Raw genomic sequence first — 13,318 nt, 5'->3', positions numbered from 1 at the left:
CCCCCCCAACCCTCTCCACTACTCTCCCATTCTTCCCAGCAGTATCTTCAGATGAGATCTCCTCCCTCCTCTCAAGTGCTACTCCATCCACCTGTGCTTCAGACCCCATTCCCTCTCATCTTATGAAAACTCTCACCCCTTTCCTCCTCTCCTCCTTAACTTCCATCTTCAACCGCTCACTCTCCACTGGTTCCTTCCCCTCTGCCTTCAAACATGTCCACGTCTCCCCCATCCTAAAAAACCCCTCTTTTGACCCCACTGCCCCTTCTAGTTATCACCCTATCTCCCTCCTACCCTTCCTTTCCAAACTCCTAGAATGAGTCGTCTATACTCGCTGCCTCGAATTCCTCAACTCCAACTCTCTCCTAGACCCCCTCTAATCTGGCTTGCGTCCCCTACACTCCACCGAAACTGCCCTCTCAAAGGTCACCAGTGACCTCCTTCTTGCCAAATCCAATGGCTCCTACTCTATCCTAATCCTCCTCTACCTCTCTGCTGCCTTCGACAATGTGGACCACCCCCTTCTCCTCAACACGCTACCCAACCTTGGCTTCACAGACTCCATCCTCTCCTGGTCCTCCTCTTATCTCTCCGGCCGTTCATTCTTGGTCTCCTTCGCGGGCTCCTCCTTCCCCTCCCATCCCCTTACTGTAGGGGTTCCTCAAGGGTCAGTTCTTAGTCCCCTTCTGTTCTCTATCTACACTCACTCCCTTGGTGAACTCATTCGCTCTCACTGCTTCAACTATCATCTCTACACTGATGACACCCAAATCTACATTTCTGCCCCTGCTCTCTCTCTCTCTCTCTCTCTCCAGGCTCATATCTCCTCCTGCCTTCAGGACATCTCCATATGGATGTCCGCCCACCATCTAAAACTCAACATGTCCAAGACTGAACTCCTTATCTTCCCTCCCAAACCCTACCCTCTCCCTGACTTTCCTGTCACTGTAGACGGCACTACCATCCTTCCCATCCCACATACCTGCAACCTTGGTGTCATCCTCGACTCTGCTCTCTCACTCACCCCACACATCCAGTCCGTCACCAAAATCCGCTGGTCTCACCTCCACAACATCGCCAAGATCCACCCTTTCCTCTCCATCCAAACCACTACCTTGCTGGTTCAGTCTCTCATCCTTTCCCAACTGAATTACTGCATCAGCCTCCTCTCTGATCTCCCTTCCTACTGTCTCTCCCTGCTTCACTCTATACTTCACTCTGCTGCCCCGATTATCTTTTTACAGAAACACTTTGGGCATGTCACTCCCCTCCTCAAAAATCTCCAGTGGTTGCCTGTCAACCTATGAATCAAGCAAAAACTCCCCACTCTCGGCTTCAAGGCTCTTCATCACCTCGCCACCTCCCACCTCACCTCCCTTCTCTCCCTCTACCACCCAGCCCAAACCCTCCGCTCCTCTGCCGCTGTGCCTCGTTCTCACTTGTCCCACCGTAGACCCCCGGCCCACGTCCTTCCCCTGGCCCGGAATGCCCTCCCTCCTCACATCCACTAAACTAGCTCTCGTCCTCCCTTCAAAGTCCTACTGAGAGCTCACCTCCTCCAGGAGGCCTTCCCAGACTGAGCCCTCTTTTTCCTTTCCTCCTCCCCATCTCCCCTGCCCTACCCACTTCCCTTCCCCATAGCACTTGTATATATTTGTACAGATTTATTACTCTATTTATTTTACTTGTACATATTTACTACTCTATTCATTTTGTTAATGATGTGCATATAGCTGTAATTCTATTTGTTCTGACGGGTTTGACACCTGTCTACATGTTTTGTTTTGTTGTCTGTCTCCCCCTTCTAGACTGTGAGCCCATTGTTGGGTAGGGCCTGTTCTATATGTCGCCAACTTGTACTTCCCAAGCACTTAGTACAGTACTCTGCACATAGTAAGCTCTCAATAAATACAACTGACTGAATGAATGAATTTAACTTCTCTGTGCCTCGCTTACCTTATATGTAAATTGGGGACAGGGACTGTGTCCAACTGGATATGCTTATATCTACTCCAGAGCTTAATACAGTGCCTAGTACATATTAAGTGTTTAACAAATAGAGTTTTAAAAACAAACTCTGAAGACTTTCATTTTACCAACAATGTTACCGGAGAGGTCATCAGGAGTTAGGAAGGAAAGTACTGAGGGATTCAGGATGCAGTTGAAGGCTTGGAAAACTTGGTGGGTGTTGTCAGAAAGGAAGTCAATTAGGGAGGCATTGTAGATTCCACAAATGGGAAATGCTGTAATTTGTAATGTCAGAAGTCTGTCTGGAGTTTAGATTTCTGCCAGCTCCGTATTCAGTCACAATGGGGCAGGAGAGGAGGAAATGGGCTGGGTCAAGATCTTGGAAGTCACAGCAAGGGTGTCAGCGGCAAATTTGAGGAATGGGGGCGGAGTGAATCAGGGCTGAATTTGAGGAATGTGGGTAGAGTTGAGGAACGGAAGCAGCATGGTGTAGCGGGTTCTAATCCAAGATTTGCCACTTGTCAGCTGTGTGGCCTTGGGCAAATCACTTCACTTCTCTGTGCCTCAGTTACCTTGTCTGTAAAATGGAGATTAGGACTCTGAGCCCTATGCAGGACAGGGATTGTGTCCACCCTGATTTGCTTGGCACATAGTAAGTGCTTAACAAATATCTTTATTACCAGTGCTTAGAATCAATCAATCAATCAATCAATCAATCAATCAATCGTATTTATTGAGCACTTACTGTGTGCAGAGCACTGTACTAAGCACTTGGGAAGTACAAGTTGGCAACATATAGAGACAGTCCCTACCCAACAGTGGGCTCACAGTCTAGAAGGGGGAGACAGAGAACAAAACCAAACATTAACAAAATAAAATAAATAGAATAGATGTGTACAAGTAAAATAAATAAATGGAGTAATAAATATGTACAAACATATATACAGGTGCTGTGGGGAAGGGAAGGAGGTAAGGCGGGGGGATGGAGAGGGGGACGAGCGGGAAAGGAAGAAAGGGGCTCAGTCTGGGAAGGCCTCCTGGAGGAGGTGAGCTCTCAGTAGGGCCTTGAAGTGGGGAAGAGAGCTAGCTTGGCGGATGGGCAGAGGGAGGGCATTCCAGGCCAGGGGGATGACGTGGGCCGGGGGTCGAGGGAGGGACAGGCAAGAATGAGGCCCGGTGAGGAGATCAGTGGCAGAGGAGCGGAGGGTGAGGGCTGGGCTGGAGAAGGAGAGAAGGGAGGTGAGGTAGGAGGGGGCGAGGTGATGAAGAGTGCTTGACAGTGCTTGATAGAACAGTGCTTGACACATAGTAAGCACTTAACAAATACCATAGTTACTATTATTATAGAGTGAGTGAGAGCTGAATTTGGGAGAAGGAGATGGACAGAGTGAGGGCTGAATTTGAGGAAAGGGGGTGGAGTGAGTGAGGGCTGGTTAGGAATTTGAAGTTGGAAAGTAGTAAATTATAGTAGGTGAGGTTCAGAATGAGGCATTGTTTTAGAGTTTCATTAGGCCGAGCGTATGTCCCTGCTGGTGAGACTCTAAAGTGGGATGTAGTAAGAGTTCTTGCTTGGAGGGGCTGTGAGATTGGAAGGGAAGTGAGCAGGACTGTTAACTGTTATTTTTTGTTTTAATGGTACTTGTTAAACACTTACTATGTGCCAGGATCTGTATTACATACTGGGGTATTTATAGGCTAAACAGGTTGGACATAGTCCACGTCCCATATGGGGCTCACAGTCTTAATCCCCATTTTACAGATGAGCTGAGGCTCAGAGAACTGAACTGACTTGCCCAAGATCACACAGTAGTCAAGTGGCAGAGCAGGGATTAGAACCCACATCCTCTGGCTCTCTTATCCTTGCTCTTTCCACTAGGCCACACTGTTTCTCTGTTAGCAGCATGGCTCAATGGAAAGAGCACAGGCTTGGGAGTCGGATGTCATGGGTTCAAATCCCAGCTCCGCCAATTGTCAGCTATGTGACCTTGGGCAAGTCACTTAACTTCTCTGTGCCTCAGTTACCTCATCTGTAAAATGGGGATTAAGACTGTGAGCCCCACTTGGGACAACCTGATCACCTTGTATCCGCCCCAGTGCTTAGAACGGTGCTTTGCACATAGTGAATGCTTAGCAAATGCCATCATTGTTATTATTATTATAGGGAAGAAAGCAACCTACTAGATCTTCCGGGGCCCGTGCACTTTCTACTGTGCTTCTCTGTTTCCCTTGGTTCTGACTCCTAGTTGAGCATAGAAGGAATTTCAGCCCTTTGTGCTCTTCTCTCTTCTCCCTCTCTCCCCTTCACCTTTCCTTCCTCTCATCCCCTTCGCCAACTCCTTCTCCCACTTCCAGTCCACTCCGCCAACGTGGTAGGAGGTGGGTTAATGAGAGTGTGAAAATTCAGAGCAACAAACAAACACAAAAAAAATCCAGAAATCTGAAATCATATCCAGGAAACTGATTTTGCAATTGGGTTACATAAATGGTTGCACGGTGCTTATGCAAACGACTTTACAGAAATACAGTCCCAGATTCCATAGAAAATTATGGTCTTGATATCATTAGTCAGGTCACAGAAATGTAAATATGGTCACACAGGAAGGAATGCTTTCCTACTCCAATTTAACTGCTGGAAAAAGAAGACATAGTCTTAAGATACAGGGGAAGAGAGCTCTGTTGCGTATAAAGGAGGACTTCCAGATCTTGAAGGTGACACAATACTGAAATGGAGGTGCTGAGGTTTCTCAATCCCCTGAAAGCTTGGTGATGTTTCAATAAAGAGCTAGTGTCCATCTGTCCTGAAGAGATTTCATCATTCACCTGAGTTACTTCAATCAATCTGTGAGCCCGTTGTTGGGTAGGGACCATCTCTATATGTTGCCGACCTGTACTTCCCAAGCGCTTAGTGCAGTGCTCTGCACACAGTAAGTGCTCAATAAATGTGATTGAATGAATGAATGAATGAATCAGTGGAGTTTTTTTGAGTAATTACTGTGAACAGGGCACTGTACTGAGCGCTTGGGAAAGTATGATATATTAGAATTGGTAGAAGTGACTCCTGTCTTCAAGGAGTTTGCAGTTATTTAAACAGGGTGACCAGTAAGATCACCAACATCAACAGCATTTGGATTGGGTCACCACTGAATGCAGAGAATGTTTCGGGGTGCTTAAAACAGAAAATGAAAACATAGTCCCTACCTCAAGGATCTTACAAACTAATTGCCTTTAGAATCTCATGATTGCTCTCTGGTTAATTCATGATTATAATAATTGTGGTATTTGTTAAGCACTTACTGTGTGTCATGCACTGTTCTAAGCATTAATAGATCCAAAATAAGCTTCCCTTCACTCTATCTCCTCTCAACCCTTCCCCCATTTCCTCCTCCCACCCTGGCCCCCAATCTGACAAGGTAGTAGGAGCCAGGTAAATGAGAGTATGAAAATTCAGAGCAGTAAACAAGAACATAAGTCCAGAAGTCTGAACTCAGATCCAGGAAACTGATTTTGCAATTTTGCAGTTTTGCAACGGTTTAAATGGGAGGAAGAACATTTTACAGATTAGGAAACTGAGACACAGAGAAGTTAAGTGACTTGCCCAGGGCCACAGAGCAGGCAAGCAGCAGAGCAGGGACTAGAACCCAGGCCCTCTGGCACCCAGGCCTCTGCTCTTTCCACTAGGCCATGCTGCTTCTCTTAAGCTTGGGCTCTTCCTATTTGTCCTCAGATCAAAACCACCTTCTATGAATTTGTTGGTGTCCTCTGATGGAAGCTTGTAGTGGCAGGGATATGTTCTCTTTAGCGTCTAGGCCAGTGTACTAAACAAATGATTTTTTAAGACTCTTGGCCAAGAGTGATGATGTGGTGTCAGCAGGGGAGGGTGGGGGTGAGTGAGCAGTGGGGATGTTCCTCTGACCGGGCCCTTGATTTCTACCTGGGGGCCTCCCCTGAGACCCTCCTAAAATCAATTCTCCAAGAGGCCTTCCCTTGATTCAATACTCATTTCCCCTATCCATGCAACCCCACTACTTCAAAGAAGCAGTGAAGCAGCGTGGCTTAGTGGAAAGAGTCAGAGGTTGTGGGTTCTAATTCCGGCTCCTCCACTTGTCAGCTGTGTGACTTTGGCCAAGTCATTTAACTTCTTGGTGCCTCAGTCACCTCATCTGTAAAATGGGGATTACGACTGTGAGCCCCGTGTGGGGCAACCAGATAAGCTTGTATCTACCCCAGCGCTTAGAAAAGTTCTTGGAACATAGTAGACACTTTGCAAAGACCCTAATTTTTTTTCACCTCTGCACTTGGCTGTGTACCCCTTAAGCACTCTGAATCTCACCCAGCCCCACAGCATCTATGTAAATCAATCAATCAATCAATCGTATTTATTGAGCACTTACTGTGTGCAGAGCACTGTACTAAGCGCTTGGGAAGTACAAGTTGGCAACATATAGAGACTGTTCCTACCCAACAGTGGGCTCACAGTCTAGAAGATGTAAAGATACTTATAAGGTTCTCTTTCCCCTAGCTGTAATTTATTTAACTTTCTCCCCCTGTAAACTGTAAGTTCCTTGTGAGCAGGGATCGCCTCTACCACCTTTGTTATATTCTAGCAATAATTTTGATATTTGTTAAACATTTACCATGTGCCACATGCTGTACTAAGTGTTGGGGTGGATACAAGCAAATCAGGTCGGATACAGTCCCCGTCTCACATGAGGCTCACAATCTTAATCCTTATTTTACTGATGAGGTAATCGAGGTGCAAAGAAGTAAAGTGACTTGCCCAAGGTCACACAGCAAACAAGTGGTAGACCTGGGATTAGAACCCAGGTCCTCTGGTTCCCAGGCCCATGCTATCCACTAGGCCATGCTACTACTTTCCCAAGGGCCTAGCACAGCCCTCTGCACACAGTAAGCACTCAATAAATACCAATGATTGATTAATTCATCACTGAGTCTCCAACATCGGCTGCCAACAACCAAGACTGTGTGGTCTGCCCAAAATCAGCAGTCGTGTCAACCACAGTGACGGCTCCAGCTTGTTATCATCCCTCCCTGTGCCTTGTCTTAAACACAGCTGAACAAACAACTTTTCTGTAATTCTTATATTTAATTTTTCATTGACTAGCAAATTTCATTGATTATGCTCAGTCCATTGATCAACATACAGTTACCTCTTTCTGATTAGCATAAAAACCTCCTGTTGGTTAAAAAATGACTTTTCTAATTAACACAATATTTTATGGTTCATTTGTGCTCCATCTTGGTAATTTGGCAAGCTGCTACTATTTTGCCTACTATCTTGAACAGGGGTAAGAATAACTGTGGAATCTGTTCAGTCCTTACTAACTGCCAAACACCACACTAAGCACTGGGATAGATACAATATAGGCAGATTAGGCAATTATAGGCGAGTCTCATGCTCTGCGAGCCCGTTGTTGAGTAGGGATTGTCTCTGTCTGTTGCCGAATTGTACTTTCCAAGCACTTAGTACAGTGCTCTGCACACAGTAAGCACTCAATAAACACCAACTCTCTCCTCGACCCCCTCCAGTCTGGCTTCCGTCCCCTACATTTCACAGAAACTGCCCTCTCAAAGGTCACCCATGACCTCCTGCTTGCCAAATCCAACGGCTCATACTCTATACTAATCCTCCTTGACCTCTCAGCTGCCTTCGACACTGTGGACCACCCCCTTCTCCTCAACATGCTATCCAAACTTGGCTTCACAGACTCCGTCCTCTCCTGGTTCTCCTCTTATCTCTCCGGTCATTCATTCTCAGTCTCTTTTGCAGGCTCCTCCTCCCCCTCCCATCCCCTTACTGTGGGGGTTCCTCAAGGTTCAGTTCCGGTTCCCTTCTGTTCTCGATCTACACTCACTTCCTTGGTGACCTCATTTGCTCCCATGGCTTCAACTACCATCTCTACGCTGATGACACCCAAATCTACATTTCTGCCCCTGCTCTCTCCCCCTCCCTCCAGGCTTGCATCTCCTCCTGCCTTCAGGACATCTCCATCTGGATGTCTGCCCGCCACCTAAAACTCAACATGTCCAAGACTGAACTCCTTGTCTTCCCTCCCAAACCCTGCCCTCTCCTTGACTTTCCCATCTCTGTTGACGGCACTACCATCCTTCCCGTCTCACAAGCCCTCAACCTTGGTGTCATCCTCGACTCCGCTCTCTCGTTCACCCCTCACATCCAAGCCGTCACCAAAACCTGCCGGTCTCAGCTCCGCAACATTGCCAAGATCCACCCTTTCCTCTCCATCCAAACTGCTACCCTGCTCGTTCAAGCTCTCATCCTATCCCGTCTGGGCTACTGTATCAGCCTCCTCTCCGATCTCCCATCCTCTTCTCTCCCCACTTCAATCCATACTTCACGCCGCTGCCCGGATTGTCTTTGTCCAGAAACGCTCTGGGCATGTTACTCCCCTCCTCAAAAATCTCCAGTGGCTACCAATAAACCTACACATCAGGCAGAAACTCCTCACCCTCGGTTTCAAGGCTGTCCATCCCCTCGTCCCCTCCTACCTCGCCTCCCTTCTCTCCTTCTCCAGCCCAGCCCGCACCCTCCGCTCCTCTGCCGCTCATCTCCTCACCATGCCTCGTTCTCGCCTGTCCCACTGTTGACCCCCGGCCCACGTCATCCCCCTGGCCTGGAATGCCCTCCCTCCCCACATCCGCCAAGCTAGCTCTCTTCCTCCCTTCAAGGCCCTATTGAGAACTCACCTCCTCCAGGAGGCCTTCCCAGACTGAGCCCCCTCCTTTCTCTCTCCCTCCTCCCCATCTCCAACCCCCTGCCTTACCTTCTTCCCTTCCCCACAGCACCTGTATATATGTATATACGTTTGTACGTATTTATTACTCTATTTATTTATTTATTTCACTTGTACATATCTATTCTATTTATTTCATTTTGTTAATATGTTTTGTTTTGTTCTCTGTCTCCCCCTTCTAGACTGTGAGCCCACTGTTGGGTAGGGACCGTCTCTATATGTTGCCAACTTGTACTTCCCAAGTGCTTAGTACAGTGCTCTGCACACAGTAAGTGCTCAATAAATACGATGGATTGATTGAATAAACACGATTGAATGAATGAATGAAAAGAGAGCCTCAGTCAATTGCATTTTTTGAGCACTTACTGTGTGCAGAGGATTGTACTATGTGATTGGGAGAGTACAATATAACAATATAGCAAACATGTTCCCTGCCCACAATGTGCTTACAGTCTAGAGAGAAGAGGTATTGAATACCCAATTGACAGATGAAGAAACTGAGGCACCGAGATATGAAGTGATTTGCCCAAGGTCACAAGAAAGCAATTGGTGGAGCCCGGCTTCAGCCCAGGTCCTCTGTCTCCCAGGGCTGTGCTCTAGCCACTAGACCACACGGCTTCTCACCTGAACATTCCCACTAACGCATCTCCAAACTGGTCCTCCCTTTGATGTTTTGGCGGTTTCTTTCCACCATATTATTTTCCCAGCCTGAAAGCTATCCCGTGGCACAGGCTCATTCTTCTTCCCTTTGGATGTGGGTTTAACCATGTGCATCCCTAGAGGCAATTTAACTGAATGTTATCTCTGAATATCTGTGTAACTGCCCCTGGGCCCTTGGTAGATACCCTGGAGAAACCACATAATGAGAGTTTCTGACCAGTTATGACCCCCGTTGGGGAACCAGACAGGGTCAAAGGGCACATATTAGCTCATGGGAAAGGCACCCTGTGGGCTATTTGCAGGGCAAATGTGGAGAACGCCCTGGCTACTGTCTTGGCTGCTTCAGGGAAACACCTGTAGGGATTGAGGCTTCTCAGAGACTCCCAGAGCAAAGACAACAGATAAAGGAAACAAAGGGATCTGGGTTCTAATCTCAGCTCTGTCACTTACCTGTTGTGTGGTCTTGGGCAAGTCACTTTACTTCTCCGAGCTGCCATTTCCACATCTGTAAAATGGGGATTCATTTATTCATTCATTCATTCATGATTATATTTATTGAGTGCTTGCTGTGTGCAAAGCACTGTATTAAGTGCTTGGGAAAGTACGATATTCATTCATTCAATCGTATTTATTGAGCGCTTACTGTGTGCAGAGCCTACAAAGAGCTTATAGTCTAGATGGGGAGAAGCGCCTAAGAGATATCACAATTTTTATTGTTATTAGGAGTTGGCAGTAAATAAAGGACGTCCATCTGCCCTGATAGATTGATGAGTACTAACAACCTCAATTCAAGCTAAAGGAGGTGAACGGATTTTCAACTTTGTAACTGCGGAATGGGAAATGGAGAAGGAGGAAAGGGGCATTTGTCTGGCCAATGTTCTTTGACTCTGCCTTTGGGAGAAAGACAATTACAGACAAAATAAGAGCTAATAGTTGCAGATACTCTTCAGCTTTGGGGGTCTGTGCCCCTTGTGTTGGGGAAACCAGAGAACAGCAAGCATTTGAAATGGAAATTCTGAAATACTGAGCTCATTATTTGGAGAGAGCCCTTTAATAATAATAATAATTGTGGTATTTGTTAAGTTCTTACTATGTGTCAGGCACTGTACTAAGCGCTAGGGTAGATACAAGCAAATCGGGTTGGACACAGTCCCTGTCCCGTGTGGGGCCTCCAGTCTCAGTCCCCATTTCACAGGTGAGGTAACTGAGGCCCAGAGAAGTGACTTGTCCAAGGTCACACAGCAGACAAGTGACAGAGCCGGGATCAGAACATACAACCTTCTGACTCTCAGGCCTGTGCTCTATCCACTATACTTTCAGTCTGTCATCCATAAACAATCAGCAAATGGTATTTATTAAGTGCTTACTGTGTGCAGAGCACTGTATTAAGCCCTTTGGGAGAGTATAATATAACAACATTATCAATCAATCAATCGTATTTATTGAGCGCTTACTGTGTGCAGAGCACTGTACTAAGCGCTTGGGAAGTACAAGTTGGCAACATATAGAGACAGTCCCTACCCAACAGGGGGCTCACAGTCTAAAAGGGGGAGACAGAGAACAAACCCAACATACTAACAAAATAAAATAAATAGAATAGATATGTACAAGTAAAATAAATAAATAAATAGAGTAAAAAATATGTACAAACATATATACATATATACAGGTGCTGTGGGGAAGGGAAAGAGGTAAGATGGGGGGATGGGGAGGGGGACGAGAAACCCCACGAAAATCAATCATTGTTTTTGAGAGCCGGAAATAATAATCATACATTTCATTTATGAGACAAAGAATCATTCCAGTGCCTTGTGATTGATGAAACAAATGCTTTCTTTCTGTCAGTGGTTCCCATCAGGAAAGTAATAATTTTCTGGTTGGCTGGGTCGGGGAAGGGGGAAATTAACCTGATATTCAGCAGGTTCGGTTGGCTTCTTCCCTGAGGTAAAATGAATTTCAACTTCAAAGCAATGGGAACTTCTGCAGTCAACATTTTGTATTTGTTGAGCATCTCTAATCTCCCAGGTGCTTAGCTGGCCCTTTTCAATTATGGTATATAAACTCTCAGGTGTCTTCAATCTCTGCAAGAGGAAATTGGTATGAATTGCAGCAGGAGGGATTTAGATTTGACAGAAGGAAGAACTTCCTGATGTGAGGTTCTTAAATATTTAAATGGGTTACTCAGGAAGGGATAGAATTCTTTAGATCGGGGATGGCCAAACTTCGGCTTTTTGTTGTGTGGTTCTGGTGAAAATCTCAGTAGCAAATGTTTTAATATTTAGCTGTGTGGGAGTGGTCCTCCCACCATCTCCACCTTTCCCCACCACAAATCCCCCCATGTGGGCCTAGGTCAGGGAGAGGTGCCATGCCCAGCCCATCTGACACTCAGTCCTTACCCTGGCAGGCTCTGACTCATTGCCACCCTTTCATGCCCCTCAGGATCCCTGCTCATTTTTGTGGTTAAGACTTTTTTTTTTAATCTGCAGCTCTCTCACAATCAATCAATGGCATTTATTGAACACCTTCTATGTGCAGAGCACCACACCAAACACTTGGAAGAGTATAATACAATAGAGTTGGTAGACACGATCCCTGTTCTCAAGAGATTTTTAATCTAGCAGGGGAGACAGACACTAAAATAAACTACAGACAGAGAAAGCAAAAGAGTGTGTGTGTAAATATGTGTGTAAATACTATGTTGAAGGGACAAATGAGTAAGTGCTTAGGAAATGAAGAAGTGCAGTAGTAGGGCAAATAGAGTAGGGAGATAAAGACTCCCTGGAGGAGATGTGATTATGCTTATGGTTCCAGAGGCTTGGCCATGCCTGTTTTAGATGAAGGTGGAAAGGGGACATGGTTGAAATTTTCAGAATGTGAAATTTTCAGAATAATAATAATGTGAACATTATTATTATTACTTGTCTTGTCTTATGTGTTGGTCGTTTCCGACCCCCAGCGACACGACGGACACATCTCTCCCAGAACACCCCGCTCTCTATCTGCAATCGTTCTGGCAGTGCATCCCAATAGTTTTCTTGGTAAAAATACGGAAGTGGTTTACCATTGCCGCCTTCCGCACAATAAACTCGAGTCTCCGCCCTCTACTCTCTCCAGTGCCACTGCTGCCCAGCATGGGTGAGTTTTGACTTGTAGCAAATGGCCTTCCACTCGCTAGCCACTGCCCATGCTAAGAATGGAATGGGTAGGCCTCTGCTTGACTCTCCCTCCCGAAGCTGATGCTGGTAGAGGACTGGAAACTCTCCAGGTGCGACCCTGAGAGGGGTGATTATTACTACTACTACTATTATATTTGTTAAGTGCTTACTATATGCCTTATTCTAAGCACTGGGATAGATCTCCAGACTGTAAGCTCATTATGGGCAGGAAATGTAACTGTGGCTTGTTATGTCATACTCTCCCAAGTGCTCTGAACACAGTAAGCATTCGATACTATGGTTGAATGAATGAATGAATGAATAGCAAGTAATCAAGTTGGGCACAGTTCCTGTCCCACAAGGGGCTCACAGTCCAAGTTGGAGGGAGACCGTCTAAGTGGGAGGAGGAGCCCGCCTGTCTCTGCCTCACCCTGGAGAGGAATTTGGGGCTGAGAGCCTTCTCAGGGAGGCTCCTCTCCAGTCTGCCTCCTTGACTCATGTCTACCAACTCCATTACACTGCCCTCTCCCAAGTACTTAGTACAGTTCTCTGCACAAAGTAAGCACTCAATAAACATCACTGATTGATCGTAATAATAATATTAGTATTTGCTAATAGTTACTATGTACCAAACACTGTACTAAGCGCTGGAGTAGTTACAAGAAATTCAGGTTACACACAGATCTTATCCCACACAGGGCTCACAGTCTAGGAAGGAGGGAGATAACATCGTCAAGATCCGCCCTTTCCTCTCCAACCAAACCG

At 46.2% G+C, this 13,318-nt stretch overlaps 1 non-coding gene across 1 annotated transcript; it reads right to left on the bottom strand.

The window, feature by feature from the left end:
- Positions 1-12,543: 12,543 nt before the first annotated feature.
- Positions 12,544-12,681, bottom strand: LOC119929262. The gene has a single exon (XR_005451394.1). It is a non-coding gene; the product is annotated as a small nucleolar RNA SNORA7 (small nucleolar RNA).
- Between the last annotated feature and the right edge of the window lie 637 nt (positions 12,682-13,318).

The sequence above is a fragment of the Tachyglossus aculeatus genome, chromosome 5, assembly GCF_015852505.1.
Source record: "Tachyglossus aculeatus isolate mTacAcu1 chromosome 5, mTacAcu1.pri, whole genome shotgun sequence".
NCBI classification, from domain to species: domain Eukaryota; kingdom Metazoa; phylum Chordata; class Mammalia; order Monotremata; family Tachyglossidae; genus Tachyglossus; species Tachyglossus aculeatus.
This window is presented reverse-complemented; position numbering and strand designations above follow the sequence as displayed.